The following is a 16,286-nucleotide window of genomic DNA, read 5'->3' on the forward strand; positions in this document are numbered from 1 at the left end:
GTGTCTCCCAGGAATGGGTCTACTTCAGGATTCTTGCGACATCAGTCACTGGAAGCCCGTGGGAAGAGTGGCCTGGGCATGACTCAGCAGTGTATTTCACAGAGCAGTAGCCGGGCCTTTGGTCAGTTAGGCTTCCTCTGGTTAAAGGTCCGTAAGACACATCCTTGTGGCTGCCACAGTGCACCCCTTGAGCTGCACAGATCTACTTCTCCACAGAGTTTCGGGAAGAAATGCTTCCATAGTCCCCATGGGCCTCTCTCCCTGTGGGCGGAGGGGTGGGGAACTAATAAGAAAGAGGCTAGAGAGATGAACCACAGCCCTAGTCACTGTAGTTGACCTCAGGGCTATAACTTGTCCACTCCCTCACCCAACATCCTTTCTGAATTCCCTTCACCCTCAAAGGTCTTCTTGCCACATGTTGATAGCTTAGCTACTTGGCCAATTCATGACCCTGTAGTGTCTGAATCCTTGATAGTCATACCCTTTCTCAGTTCAAGGTTGCAGCACATATCTGTTCACAGTTACAATGGGCAAAAGAGGATCAGGAGGCCACAAAGTGGATCTCCTAGTTTCCATACATACCATATTCCTTCCTGCTGCTGGTGTGTAAAAGCAGCCTGACCTCCACCTGTTGGAGGGTCAGGGTCAATTATCTCCACCAGCATAACTGTTCCTTTTAAGTTGCTGGTCCCTGGGTACAGGAAGCCCAGGGCTTTGCAGCAGTTTGTAATTCAATGACACCCTTGCAGTATCACCTGACAAGAATCTGTTCTCTTTGTGATCAGAACCTCTAACACTGAAGAGCCCAAAGTTGTATTGACAGCACAAAATCCTCTGACAGGTCATTAGGAGTGGTGGTTGGTGGAGCCACTCCTATATAAACCTCTTGATTCCTAGATCCGTGGATTCTTCCTCTAGAGAACAGAGAAGCATATACTGGTCTCTGATTGATATAATTATACTGTGTTTTGAAAGATGCCACCTCATTCTTTCTGTGTTTTTCAAAACTAACATTTCAGCTGTGGCTTTAGAAGGCTGTTCCACAAATCTCCCTCTGGATGGTGCAATATATAATACAACCAATAGATCCCATGGTGATGGACCCACTCCTACACCTCCCTCACTGTAAAGTGAGTCCCCTGGTCAAAAAGTGTGCTATATGAGATTCCATGCTTGTGGATGAGGCATTCCATAACCCCAGATAGTGCTATGACTGAAGATTTGCAGCCAAGAAAGCCAAACTCCTATTTGGAATAGTCATTCCTGTGGGGATGAACCATTGGCTCTTCCAATGTGAGGGGCCTGATATAATCAACCAACGGGGCACCAAACAGCCAGTTGATCTCTTCAAGAAATAGTGCCATATCAGGGACTCAGTCCTTGATCCCTGTTGCTGACAAGCTGAACAGAGATAGCAGTAGCTAGATCCATTTTGGGAAGTGGGGGTTGATGCTGTTGGACCAATATAGAACCTCTAGCTTTGCCACCATAGTCATGTGGCATTCCATTCATGTGCCCAGCATGCCAGTACGGGGCTAGTGACCAATCACTAGACTGTCAGCAGTTCACCAGTGTTCCTGTGGGGTATCTCACTGCTGCTTTAGTTTGCACTTCTCTGATAACTAATGAGTTGGGAATCCCTTCCCATAGGTTAGCTATTTGTTATCCTCTTCTGTAAATTACTTTTTCATGTGCTTTGCTCATTTTTCTGTAGGGTACTCTGCCTTTTTCTTGTAAAATCTACAAATTCCTTATAGACATCAGTCTGACATTGGTTTTAAGCACTGCAACTATCTTTTCCTAATATGTCATCTGGATTATTTTATCTTTGGTATCTTCCACCTAACAAAGATTCTTGTTTTGATGCAATAAATACAACAGTTTTTCTGTTGGATGATTTGTGTTTGGGAGATCCTATCAAAGAGGACCCTCCTCATTCCTTAGTCACAAAGATATTCTCCTCCATTTTTTTTTCTTATTCTCCTTCTAACTTCATAGCTCATGTTAAGGTTATTCATCCATGTCTTTGTTCATAGTGAGATGAGAAGAATGACTTTTCTTTTTCTCTTTATAGTGAACTAGTTTCCCAACATCATCTACAACACTGTTCATGCTTTTTTTGGTGTTGTCATATTGGCACTATCATATAGCAAGTTACCATATGTATACCCCCATATAACTGTCTCTGAGTTTTCTCTTTTGTTCCAGGGGTCTACTATTTTGTTTCTATGTCTGTACTTCTTAAATTCCATTGGCTTTTTAAGTAGGTCTTAATTGGTGGTAGGTATTGAAGGACCACTCCCTTCTCTGATTTCCCCACATGCCTTTGGAGCAGCTGCACTCATAGGGCAGAACAACCAGAGAAGTAATAGCAAAATGCTTGTCCCTAGAATAATATGATAGAGATGGAGAGATAAAAAACAGGTCAAAAGTTGTGGCTGGATGGAACATATTCTTGGGAAAAATTTAAAAGGAAAAGGAGGAGAAGGAAGAGGATATGGAGAAAAAGAAAGGTAAGGCCACAGCTTTCCAGGGGAAACATTGAAGAAGAACTTAAATTATTTAGGAGGAAAAAACACAAACTATTAGTGGAAATGATAGTCCAAAAGAAATTCATGATGGAGCAAGAACATAAATGTTTTGAGAAATTTCAGCAGGATTCTGGAAAAATGGCAACAGCAGGTAATTTTTGAATCTCTCCAAATGCCCATGTAAAAGAGAAAGAACAACTAAATAGTAAAACCAATCCCACAGGTAACATTTACAACACAACTAGGTGAGAAGGTATCCCCATAAATCTCAAAATACAAGTGGATGGCAACAGTCCACAAGAACCCCAAGAACTCCACGATATCAGCCTCTGCCCTGGAGAAAGCAGAGAGAAGCAACCAGGTCCGAGAGCAAGAGAAACTCAAAGCATCCAACAGACATTTGCTGGAATGTATGGCAGCAGCGAGACTGGGAGGGCTTCGTGTAGTGGGTGAGGGCAAGGGACCCATCGTAAAACTTAAAAGGCCTGGAATAGCCTGAGCCTCTGAGAGCTCTGGAAATTGAACAACCATGCCTCCTTTCCAAAACAGAGCCTCACACTGAGGACATGCCAAGAGGAAAGGAAATAAAATTGTACAGGGTAAGGAATTCCACTTCCAGAAAGGCAGAATACCAGAATGCCTGTTTCTTACCTGAAACAAAAAATACACAAAATACACAAACTAAAATAGTCAAAAATACACAAAATGCACAAAAACACATAAACAAAAATAGATAAAATATATGAAACAATGGTTTTCAAGGCACCGTGCAGTGAGCAATGGACAGCAATCCCCAAAAAATGGGAAACAGGCAAGGTGAGCCCTCTGGTTGCCTCTGCTTCCTGTCGCAGGAGGATTTCAAGGACTCAGTGCAGGAAATGAAGAGCCCAGGCGGAACCCACAGACTTCTTGCATTGCAAAGACAAGCTGAGATTCTAGGTAGTTTGAGGTATAAGCAAAGTTTGAGGGTGCTGGAGAGAAGAGAACTTCACAGAGTAAAAACGCTAGAGACCTACAGAGTCATCCTTGAGAATTAAAGAGAGTGTGTGTGGAAATAATCTGAGGTTAGAGAAAAAACACTAGCAGGAATTAGAGGAAATATATCGGGGGGTCACACGGGACAAGAAATAGTCAGCCTGACTGGTGACTCATAGGATATTGGGTAGAGAACTCATAAGTCTCTTGTCTCAGTATTGGGAGAAAAAAAAAATTAGCTCTTACACTGACACATCCCTAATACTGCCTAACAAATCTTAAAAGCAAAACCTAAAAGTATCAAGTAACCTAAATGAGTCCCAGAACAAAGTCCAAGAATATTTACCGGAAAACCAAAATATCTAGCACCCAATAAAGTAAAATCCACAATGTCTCACATCTGATAAAAAAATTACCAGGCATGCAAAGGAGCAGGAAAAGACAACCAATAATGAAAAGGAGAAGAAACTCAATCAATTGAAACCAACCCAGAACTGGCATATGTTAAATTAGCAAACAAAGATATTAAAACAATTACTTTTAAAATATTATGTGTGTTCAAGAAAGTTAAGAAGAGATGTGGAAGGATTAAAAAGACCCCGGTGAAACCTCCAGAGATGAAACTACAATGTCAGAGATGAAAAATATATTGATGGGATTAATGACAGATCTGGCATTGCACAAGAAAAGAATGTCCTTGACATACCAACAGAAATATTGAAGACACAATGACAGAAACTAGCTGAAATAAAGCACAGAGAGAAAAAAAGAATCTTTAAAAATGAACAGAAGATCAAGTGAGCCATGCAATAACTCCAAGCACCTAATATATGTGTAATTGAAGTCCCCCAGAGGACAGATAATGAAGACAGAGAAAAGAGTTGGAAAAATAGTAATAGCCAAAATGTTTCCAGATTTGATGGAAATGATAAAGCCACAGATTCAAAAGCTCAGCTAACCCCAAGCACGGAAACGTGAAGAAACCTATACCAAGGCCCATCATAACCAAATTGCTCAGATCCAGGATAAGAAGAAAAGACTAAAGGCAGTCAGGGGCGGGGGGGACCTCATTACATAGAGGAACAAAGATAAGAATGATCCCAATTTCTTGTCAGTAACAATGTGAAAAAGAAGCAGTAAAGTAACATGTTAAAGTACTCAGTACCAAGGGCACCTGATAGCTCAGTCAGTGAGCATCTGAACCTTGGTTTCGGCTCAGGTCATGATATCATGGTTTGTGAGGTTAAGTCCCACTTTGGGCTCCGTGCTGCTGGTGCAGAGTCTGTTTGGGAGTCTCTCCTCTCTCTCTCTGCTTCTCTCTTCTCTCAAAATAAATAAAATTGAAAAAAAAGAATTTAAAATAAATAAATAAAAATACTCAACCACAAAATGAAAACAAAAACAAGCACCTTTAAGCCTAGAATTGTATCCCCAGTGAAAATATCTTTCAAGATTGAAGGCAAAATAAAGTGTGTGTGTGTGTGTGTGTGTGTGTGTTGTGTGTGTGTGTGTGTTTTGGCTATACAAAAGCTGAAAAAATTAATCACCTGAGGGCCTGGACTACAAGAAATGTTAAATGAGATCCTTGAGGCAAAAGACGGCTATACCAGGAAATATGGATCTGTACAAGAGAATGAAGAATACCCAAAATAGTAACAAGAGAGGAGCCTCTGGCTGGCTCACCCTGAAGAGCTTGTCATTCTTGATCTCAGGGTCTTAAGTTCAAGGCCCACGTTTGGTGCAGAGACTACTAAAAATATAAATAAACTTTAAAAAATACATACATTAATGTATTTTAAAAACGGTAATGACATGGATAAATATACAAGTACTTTTTCTTATTATTTTGATCCCTTTAAAATATGTCACTGTTGAAATAAAAATCAAAATAATATAGTGTGGAGTTTGTAGCATACACAAAAATAAAGTGAATGGTGGAATAGCATAAGGGCCGAAGAGGAAGCAAGGGGAGCATATGGTTGTACAGTCTTACACCATATGTGCAGTGGTATACTACTGCCTGAAGGTACGCTGTTAGTACTTATAAGACTGTTGGTTCACAACCCGCTGGGGAGCATTCCAGGTGTAATATGAAATTGGTCCCCAAATGCAGAGGGTAAGGCGAGAGCTGAGGAAGAGCCATTCCAGGTTGTTATGTGGCAGCTTTGATAAGCAAAGGGAACTTACGTACAAGGCTTACCTCGGGCTGCAGCAAGGCCAGCGGATCCTGGAATCTGCCTGCCACGTACTAAAAATTTATATGGAGACAGCCCTTACTTGGCTATAGTGACTTATGCTGTACAGGTATTCTCAACACCATATCATTATCTCAAATCTATGTCCTTAAAGCAGCCACTGGGTGTGGGAAAAGCAAGCAGAACCCACATTCCATGGACATGGGAGGAGGTGAAGAACTTCCAATCACCTGGGTCCAATTTACAGTTCAACCGGCAGTCAGGTCTTTTTGATGAGCTTTCCCAACAAAGATGTATAACAGAAACACTAAAGCATCCTCTAAAATAACACAACAAAGTTTATGGATAATGAGTCAACAGAGGAGTTAAAATCAAATCATTAAAAATGCTCAATTCATCTAAAAGAAGCCACAAAAGGAAGATAAGGGGGACAAAATACAGATGGGGAAATAGAGAAAAATTGTAAGCTGAGAGACTTAAAATTAACCACATTAATAATAAAAACCAAACTGGGAAGAAAATCACACATATGCAAAAATGACTATTCTGAGTATTTGTATTACTCTGAGATTTGTGTGTGTGCATTAGAGGTTAAAGTAAATAGGAGAGTTTGATTCTATTGTACCTTAGGTCCTTGAAATCAAGATTTCCAGTATAAAAGATAGTAGATATCAATGTTATATAAAAGAAGAAAAGTAAAACAGCCTGTTTTCCTGAATTTTAATTGGAAATATCAGTATGAACTCATGAAGTGTTTTGGGGTGTGTGTGTGTGTATTTATGTGTCTGTGTGTGTATATTTTTCCTAGCTCTGTCCATTGAAGAGGCCCAGAAACAATGGCCAATCCAGTAGCAATTAGCAATCCTTCTACCCATGTTATGGTTTTGAAATATCATGTCTCACTAAGAGGAACAAGGACTATTTTTGGAAAATGGTTCACTCCATGCCTGGGGCAGAAAAAAAGTATAATCAAGAATATATTCTCACACTAGATAAAGGAAGCTACGAGGGTCATGTGAAAATGATTCAGAAACCAATGTGAAGGGGTTTCTACTGAACAAAACTAGAACACCCTTAGCTATAAAAGGCCAAAGTGCAACTGATTGGAACTCTTCAAATATGTTAAACCCATAGGTTTGTAATGATCTAAAAAGATAAAAACTGATTAGCCAGTTTTGGTTTGTAATAGGAATTCGATTTACTATCTGACAATTTGCAAGGGAAAGAATCAAATATTTACCCTACATTTCCCACAGAAAATTGCACTATTGGTTATTGACTATAAAAATAGAATTCTTATAAAAATACTCCATCTCACAAAGGTATATACAGTATTTCAACTAATAAATGAGTTATTGAACTAAAATATCATTATTTTGGGGGCACCTGGGTGTCTCAGTCAGTTGAGCATCTGACTCTTGATTTCAGCTCAAGTCATGATCTCACAGTTCGTGAGACTGAGCCCCACGTCGGGTTCCGCGTACTGATGGCATGGAGCCTGCTTGGGATTCTCTCTTTCTTCGTCTCCCTCTGCTCCCTCTCTGCACATACACCCCCTCCTCAAAATAAATTAAAAACTTAAAAAGAAAAGAATATCATTATTTTGCAACCCGCAATAAGCTAATCATTCTAGAGCCTGGGCATCAAAAGCTATTAATATTACAAAAAGAAAGAAAACTAGACTTTGTGTGTCTCCTGACGAAGGAACATAGCACCACCTATGGTCTTTTCAGAGGGATTTTATCTAAGTCTGATACAGCATCTGGCTCCAGCTGCCAGTTTGCAAGAAAAACAGAGGATGGAGGAATGTGTTCAACTGCACCAAGGGCAAAATCTAAACTATGGAAAGCTCCATATCAAAAGTCCTGAGGTCATCATCTGAAAAGGTGTAAAGAAAAGAAAAAAAAATGGAAGGTTGTCCTGAAGATTAAAAGGTCCTTTAAAGACATTGTAATTTTCTGGATGGATAAGACTAAACTGTAGAGTCTAGTGTGGCCCACAAGTGAAAAGCTATAAAGAAACACAAGAAAGTGATTGCTAGTAACAAGACAGGATAATGGATACTTCTGGAGGAAGAGAGAGTGTGAAGATCAGACTGGGGCATATGAATGACTTTCTGGGGTAAGCAGCAACTTTCTAACCTGGGTGACCTGGGTGGTAATTATGGGTGTGTTCATTTTACGATAATTTAATAATCATACATTTGTCTTGGAGGTGTTCTGATGCTGTGTTTTATTTTACAATTTTATTTTATAAAAATACCTAAAGATGCAGTGATTATAGACTCCTTAATAGTCTGACAGAGACAGTCAAATAACAAAGTTATAAATCACCTACTAAGTAAAAACCCCTAAAAATCAGTAAGAAATTAAACTTCAATCCCATAAAAATCAGGCAAGAGCCAAGACCAGGCAGTCCATGGTAAAAGAAATACAAATAGGTTTAAATATTTGAAGACACTCAATCTTATATATAAGATGATTAAGGCTGTTCTGGGATATTTTTCATATTGCAGATGAGCAAATGACTATAAAGTTTAGTAACATAAGACGTTGGGAAAAGTGTGGAAAGCAATCACTCTAACTTCCTGTGGGGCACATAAATTTGTATAATTCAGCAGGGGACAGTTTACCTATACTTGTTGAAATAATAAACCGATATACCCTGTGTCCAGCAATTTTATCACCAGGAATTGATCCTGGAGATCTAGTTGCACATGAGCTAAATGACTTATATTTTCATTTTCATTGTTTTTACTTTCAAAGGATTGTAAATAATCTAACGTCCACCAGAAGGGACTGGTTTAATATTAAGATACATTTAAACAATGGAATAATATGCATCCATTAAAAAACAAGGGAGATTTTTACATATGGACGTGGAATCACCTCCAAGATATACATTAAGTTGGGGGGGGGAAGAGTAAATAAGAGAACGTGTGGATTCCCACTTTCTCAAAAAAGAGGAGAAAAAGAAAATCTACTGATAATGTTAGTTGACCCTAGGGAGGCGAATTGAGTGGCAAACAGAAACACGACAGAGATCTTTCAGTGGATGTACCTTGTGCTATTGGAATTGTGTACCATGTGACTATGTAAGCAATTAAAAAAAAATTAAATTTAAGGAAGAACAGTTGGGTATCCCAACAATGACTGATGAACACAGATTTATGAAGAGTTCAGAAGTTTACCTTTTTTTTAAATGTTTTATTCATTTCTGAGAGAGAGAGGGACAGCGTGAGCAGGGGAGGGTCAGAGAGAGAGGGAGACACAGAATCAGAAACAGACTCCAGGCTCTGAGCCAGCTGTTAGCACAGAGCCCGACGCAGGGCTCGAACCCACAAACCATGAGATCATGACCTGAGCTGAAGTCAGGCGCCCAAACAACCGAGCCACCCAGGCGCCCTGAGAGTTCGGAAGTTTAATACATTAATGAGGAATTCATGAAATCACTAGGAACTTCCCACTTTGGAGTCAATAAGCTGATCTACAGAGAAGTCCAATTGGACAAAGGAAAGCAACGGAAATGTTTTGGAATTCTTTGAGATATTTCAGTTGGGATATTAAAAATAAAGATGGAGGTCATATCAATATTTCACAACGCTTTTTCTTGTTACCATGCTTGTATATACTTTTAGGGACTGATTTTGAATCTTCTTCATAATAACACTACTATAATTTATACTAAAATTTAACTTTCCAGATTTGTTAAATTACCAGGATTGGGGTCTATGTTTTCTCCTAGGTGGCTTGTGGTTACTGGTACTAGTTGATGTGCAACAATCCCCATCTTTTTTTAATAGTTTATTGTCAAGTTTGCTTCCATATAACACCCAGTACTCATCCCAACAAGTGCTCTCCTCCATGCCCATCACCCACTTTCCCCTCTCCTCCACCCCCATCAGCCCTCAGTTTGTGCTCAGCATTCAAGAGTCTCTCATGGTTTGCCTCCCTCCCTCTCCCCAACTATTTTCCCCCTTCTTCTCCCCCATGGCCCTCTGTTAAGTTCCTCCTAATCCACCTATATGTGCAAACATATGGTATTTGTCCTTCTCTGCCTGACTTATTTCACTCAGCATAACACCCTCAGGGTCCATCCATGTTGCTACACGTGGCCAGATTTCATTCTTTCTCATTGCCATGTAGTATTCCATTGTATAGATAAACCACATCTTCTTGATCCATTCGTCAGTTGATGGACACTTAGGCTCTTTCTATGTTTTGGCTAAACAATCACCATCTTTACAATGTTAAGCTATCTCAACTAGAATCCTGGACTATTTTCTCATTTATTTTAATTTTTCCTCTATTGAAGTCTTGTGCATTTTTTGATAAATTAATTTCCAGAAACACATTTATTTTTGTTGTTGTTTTATTGTTCTTCTGTATTATTTTTTCTTACTGGTTATTACTATTTTAGAAAAATGCTACTGATTTTAAGGTTCTTTTTGTATCTGGCAGACTTTTGTTGGCCTTGTTTACTTCTATGAATCTTTTTATTTTGCTTTTTCCCTTTCTATATGAGTGATCTACAAATCAAATAATGTTACAAATAATGATGTTTCCTTTCCATCCTTTCTATCTCTTATTTTCTTATTTTATAGCTTTGACCAAGACCTCCGGTATTCTATTAAACAGTACCTGTAAATCAAATGTCCCTTTGATTTGCTCCTATAGTAGTATATTCCTCTCATTTATCACACTGCAATAGTTGGGATTTCTTCATTATTGATGTATTATTTTATAAATATTAATTTCCCTCATTGTACTATAAATTCCATGAAAGTTGAAATTATACCTGATTTTTCTCACCGTGTATCCCTGGCAAAGTGCCTGGGATGCATTTATCTCAATAAATATTTCTTGAATGAATAAATGAATGGCCTAAACTGATAAATATGAATGAAATGAAATCATAATAGATAAGGGCCATAATTTTCTTATCTTGCCTTTTCCTCCCCTATTCCAATTACAAACTCATTAACACTCAGGAGCGTACGTATCTGTCAGGGTATTTTGGTTGCAAGCACCAAAACTCTTGCTGGCTGAATTAAACAAGAGGAGAATTTACTGGAAGGAGATAAAGAGATGGGGATTAGAAGATGAAAGGAATCTTGAAACCCTATGCTTAGAAAAGAGCAACTCTGAGAGTGTAAAATAGATAATAGAAACTACTCAACAGTTTTGTCAGAGTGCTGCCACTGGAACTAGTGAGCACCAATGATTTTCATCTTTCTATCTCTCTGATTGAGGGGCATCTGGGGGGGTCAGCAGGTAGAGCTGACTTTGGATTTTGGATTTTGGCTCAGGTCAGATCCCAGGGTTGTGAGATAGTGTCCCACATCAGGTCCTGTACTGAGCATGCAGCCTGTTTAAGACTTTCTCTCTCTTTCCCTCTGCCCCTTTCCTCTTTTCTCTCACTCTCTCTAAACTAACTAAATAACTAAAGAAAGAAAGAAATTTTTAAAAATTTGTCTTTCTGATCAAGATTGAAATTCCAAGGAAGGAACATCCAATTAGCATAAGGAGAGTCACATGACTGCTTTTGGCTAGGTGAAGGCAGGACCGCAGTGTGGGAAGAGTGATTCCCAAAGAAATACTATTTTTACTACCAGAAAGAGGAATTGATGTTTGCAGGCCAAAAGTCAATGCCCTCCACAACTTATAAAATTTGGGCTCCCACCACTTTAAAGGTTCACTTGTGACATCAGCATTTCAAACAATAGAGTAAACTGAAAAGTGATGAAAAGAGTCAGGGAGAGAGAGGCTGGGTGAAGGGGTTCCAAATGGGAGCAAGACATCTCTGAGTTTAACTTTTTACATAGTTTTGATTTTTGAAACAAGTTTTATCAATTCAGAACTAAAAGGGAAAAAAAAAGAAGGCAAGGAAGCAAATTTTTATTATAGAAAATATAATGTTCTTTACCTTGTTTTTAACTTAATGTTACCTGAAATTCATATATATCATTTATTCAAGTGAGGTTTTATATTATGTTTTAACAGCTGATATGGCTAGTATCATCTATTGCCCTTTTGTGGGATACCTATCTGTTCTAAATTATTTATCTGCATGAACATTAAAAGAAACTTGTCAAGCTCCAGGAAAAGAAACAAAAAACAAAACATGTATTGATATTTTGATTGGGGTCATGTTAAATTTATGAAATAACTTAGGAAGAACTGGCATCTTTAAAATGTTGGGTATGGGGCGCCTGGGTGGCTTAGTCGGTTAAGCGTCCGATTTTCACTTAGGTCATGATCTCGCGGTTCGTGGGTTCGAGCCCCGCGTCGGGCTCTGTGCTGACTGCCAGCTCAGAGCCTGGAGCCTGTTTCAGTCTGTGACTCCCTCTCTCTCTGACCCTCCCCTGCTCACGCTGTCTCTCTCTCTCTCCTAGAAATAAATAAAACATTTAAAAAAAAATGTTGGGTTTATCTATCCAAGAATAAGAGAGGTTTCCATTAGTTCAAGTCTAATTTTGCACTTTTTGGGTGTATTTTAAGGTTGTCCTCATTACAGGCTTTGTACATTTCTTATTATTTCATTTTGGTATTGTTTGCATCACACCAGTCACTGGCAATTGTGTATGTGAAAGCTATTGCTTTGTAGGTCAATTTTTATCTTATTACTTTGCTGTATTAGTTTTGATTTTCTTGTTTTCCACTTAAACACTCAGTTCCTCTCTATATAGCTGTCTCTTCCTTTGCAATCTTGATTTCCCTAATATTTTTTGGTAAATTTGTATTTTGACAGGGAGAGAGAACACGCACACAAGTAGGGGAGGGGCAGAGAGGGGGAGAGAACCCCAAGCAGACTTCTTGCTGTCAGCATGGGACCTGAAAGTGGGGCTCGAGCTCAAGAACCAGGAGATTGTGACCTGAGTCAAGATAGAGTCAGGCACTTAACCTACTGAGCCACCCAGGTGCTCCTTTTCTCTAATTGTTTTGCTCTTTTAACCAATACAAAGTTAAAATGTAAAAGAAGGTAGTGGGGATCCCGTCTTTTTCCTTGATTCTGCTTACTTTTCTTTGATGAGAATGCTTATAGTGTTTCCCTATTAAACAAGATGCTCGATTTTACTTTTTACAAAATCAAAAATGGGGGTGACTTCTGCAGCAATATTTCTATGTGACATTGGTCTGTGGGGTTTTTTTGTGCAACGCTTACCAGATTTAAGTATCACTGTCATACTTGCTTCATAAAAAGAAAACTAAACTTTCCTTTATTTTTCTACATTTTGGAAGTTTACCTAACATTAGGGATTATCTGGCCTTTAAAAGATTTTATACTTTCCTCCTGAGATCATCTGGAACTGCTTTTTTGTGGGAGTTAATCCTTTGATAACTTGCTCAATTCCTTTTGCGGAATTTTTTTTCCACTTCCCACCTCTAGTAGGAATTTCATTAAATTCTATTTTCTTAGGAAAGTAATCATTTATCAAATTTATTTGTATGAAGTTATGAGGGTAATGCTATATTTACTTGAATATCCTGTGTTAGTGGTTATTTATCCCTTTTATTTATTTTTTGGTATTTGTACTTTCTTGATTAAACAAGCTAGAGGACATTTTCTTTTAATAATTTAAGAATCATCATTTATGAACTCTGTTATTTTACATCTAATTACTTTCTGCTTTTATCTTTATTAAAGAATTTCTAGGGGGAAAAACCTCAATGTCAGAACTATGGGATTCAATTAAATCAGTGATGAGGAAAATCCTTCATTGTAAGTAATGAAAACTTAAGTAAATATTCAACTTAAAAAGGTAAACAGAATGGATGGCAATAAAGATAAAAGTGCTCCATGTTCTTCCAGTCACATGCTGACAAGATGGAAGCCAGTTGCTATAGCATTTTCCTAGATTAATGGGCCCTAGATCTGGACTGCTGTGGAATGATGATAGCCTAGAATAGTCTGGATTCATGACTCCTGATCCAAAGTGCATGGCAACCATCTAATCAGGTGATCCAGGCATTTAACAGAGACAGGATGGAGGTATAGTTTTTCCATGTGGATCTTTAAAAATACTTTAGTACTGGGATGCCTGGGTGGCTCAGCCATATAAGTGTCCAGCTCTTGGTTTCAGCTCAGGTCATGATCTCACAGTTCATGAGCTCTGTAGGACTCTCTATACTCCCAGCACGGAGCCTGCTTGGGATTCTCTCTCTCCCTTTCTGTCCCTCCCTAAGCTTGCATGCATGTGCACTCTTTCAGAATAAACAAACATAAAAAAAAAACTCTACTACTAATAATCCACACAATACAGCACGAGGGACAGCATTTGTGCAATTCAATCCCTGCTAGTAATTAATACTAAGCTGAACTGTGTCAAAAATGACCTGTACAGTTACTACAGTCATCTTCAAGTTAAAGCTAAAGATAAAATATGCCAAAATCAAGTTATGTTAATCTCAGTAATTAAATGTAAAATTTTATGTTTACCAATATCCGTATTTAAAGTAACTTATTTCCTGAAACCTGACCTACCATCTTCAATTTCAACTGTATTTGACAGACATTAAGAGCAGACCAGGGAAAATATTTATAATAAATAAAATGAAAGCATACAAAATCATACATGCAGTAATGACTTTGCAAAACAAAATATAAAGATGCCATATTTTATACACAAAAATATTCACAGTTGTAGTAACTCCTTAAAGTTAGAAACCCCAGTCTTACTCATCTTTATGGTGCCATTTTACAGAAAAGTGTCTGGTAGAGAATAGGTATTCAGTGAGTGTTTCCTGAAAATAATGAAAGTGAATAATATACGTCTTCAAAAAAAAGGGTACTCAATCAAGTAAATATATAAAATTTTAATATTTTTATCTGAAATATATAAAGGACTAAAGACAAAGTCAATACCTAACTAAAATTCTCTCCTGTAACTTCATTATTACAAAGTTAAGTCTTGAGTGTCAAAAATCCAACTCTAAAAATATGATCTCAAAAATCACATATCTACATATAATACTAAAAAAATTGTCTTATGCAGCATCATCATCGTCCACTGCAGCATAGATGGCTTGATTTCTCCTTTTAATTTTCTTTCTCTGTTCGGGTTCGTGTTCATCACNATCAATTCAGAACTAAAAGGGAAAAAAAAAGAAGGCAAGGAAGCAAATTTTTATTATAGAAAATATAATGTTCTTTACCTTGTTTTTAACTTAATGTTACCTGAAATTCATATATATCATTTATTCAAGTGAGGTTTTATATTATGTTTTAACAGCTGATATGGCTAGTATCATCTATTGCCCTTTTGTGGGATACCTATCTGTTCTAAATTATTTATCTGCATGAACATTAAAAGAAACTTGTCAAGCTCCAGGAAAAGAAACAAAAAACAAAACATGTATTGATATTTTGATTGGGGTCATGTTAAATTTATGAAATAACTTAGGAAGAACTGGCATCTTTAAAATGTTGGGTATGGGGCGCCTGGGTGGCTTAGTCGGTTAAGCGTCCGATTTTCACTTAGGTCATGATCTCGCGGTTCGTGGGTTCGAGCCCCGCGTCGGGCTCTGTGCTGACTGCCAGCTCAGAGCCTGGAGCCTGTTTCAGTCTGTGACTCCCTCTCTCTCTGACCCTCCCCTGCTCACGCTGTCTCTCTCTCTCTCCTAGAAATAAATAAAACATTTAAAAAAAAATGTTGGGTTTATCTATCCAAGAATAAGAGAGGTTTCCATTAGTTCAAGTCTAATTTTGCACTTTTTGGGTGTATTTTAAGGTTGTCCTCATTACAGGCTTTGTACATTTCTTATTATTTCATTTTGGTATTGTTTGCATCACACCAGTCACTGGCAATTGTGTATGTGAAAGCTATTGCTTTGTAGGTCAATTTTTATCTTATTACTTTGCTGTATTAGTTTTGATTTTCTTGTTTTCCACTTAAACACTCAGTTCCTCTCTATATAGCTGTCTCTTCCTTTGCAATCTTGATTTCCCTAATATTTTTTGGTAAATTTGTATTTTGACAGGGAGAGAGAACACGCACACAAGTAGGGGAGGGGCAGAGAGGGGGAGAGAACCCCAAGCAGACTTCTTGCTGTCAGCATGGGACCTGAAAGTGGGGCTCGAGCTCAAGAACCAGGAGATTGTGACCTGAGTCAAGATAGAGTCAGGCACTTAACCTACTGAGCCACCCAGGTGCTCCTTTTCTCTAATTGTTTTGCTCTTTTAACCAATACAAAGTTAAAATGTAAAAGAAGGTAGTGGGGATCCCGTCTTTTTCCTTGATTCTGCTTACTTTTCTTTGATGAGAATGCTTATAGTGTTTCCCTATTAAACAAGATGCTCGATTTTACTTTTTACAAAATCAAAAATGGGGGTGACTTCTGCAGCAATATTTCTATGTGACATTGGTCTGTGGGGTTTTTTTGTGCAACGCTTACCAGATTTAAGTATCACTGTCATACTTGCTTCATAAAAAGAAAACTAAACTTTCCTTTATTTTTCTACATTTTGGAAGTTTACCTAACATTAGGGATTATCTGGCCTTTAAAAGATTTTATACTTTCCTCCTGAGATCATCTGGAACTGCTTTTTTGTGGGAGTTAATCCTTTGATAACTTGCTCAATTCCT

The sequence above is a fragment of the Crocuta crocuta genome, unplaced genomic scaffold, assembly GCF_008692635.1.
Source record: "Crocuta crocuta isolate KB4526 unplaced genomic scaffold, BGI_CrCroc_1.0 scaffold337, whole genome shotgun sequence".
In the NCBI taxonomy this organism is placed as follows: Eukaryota; Metazoa; Chordata; class Mammalia; order Carnivora; family Hyaenidae; genus Crocuta; species Crocuta crocuta.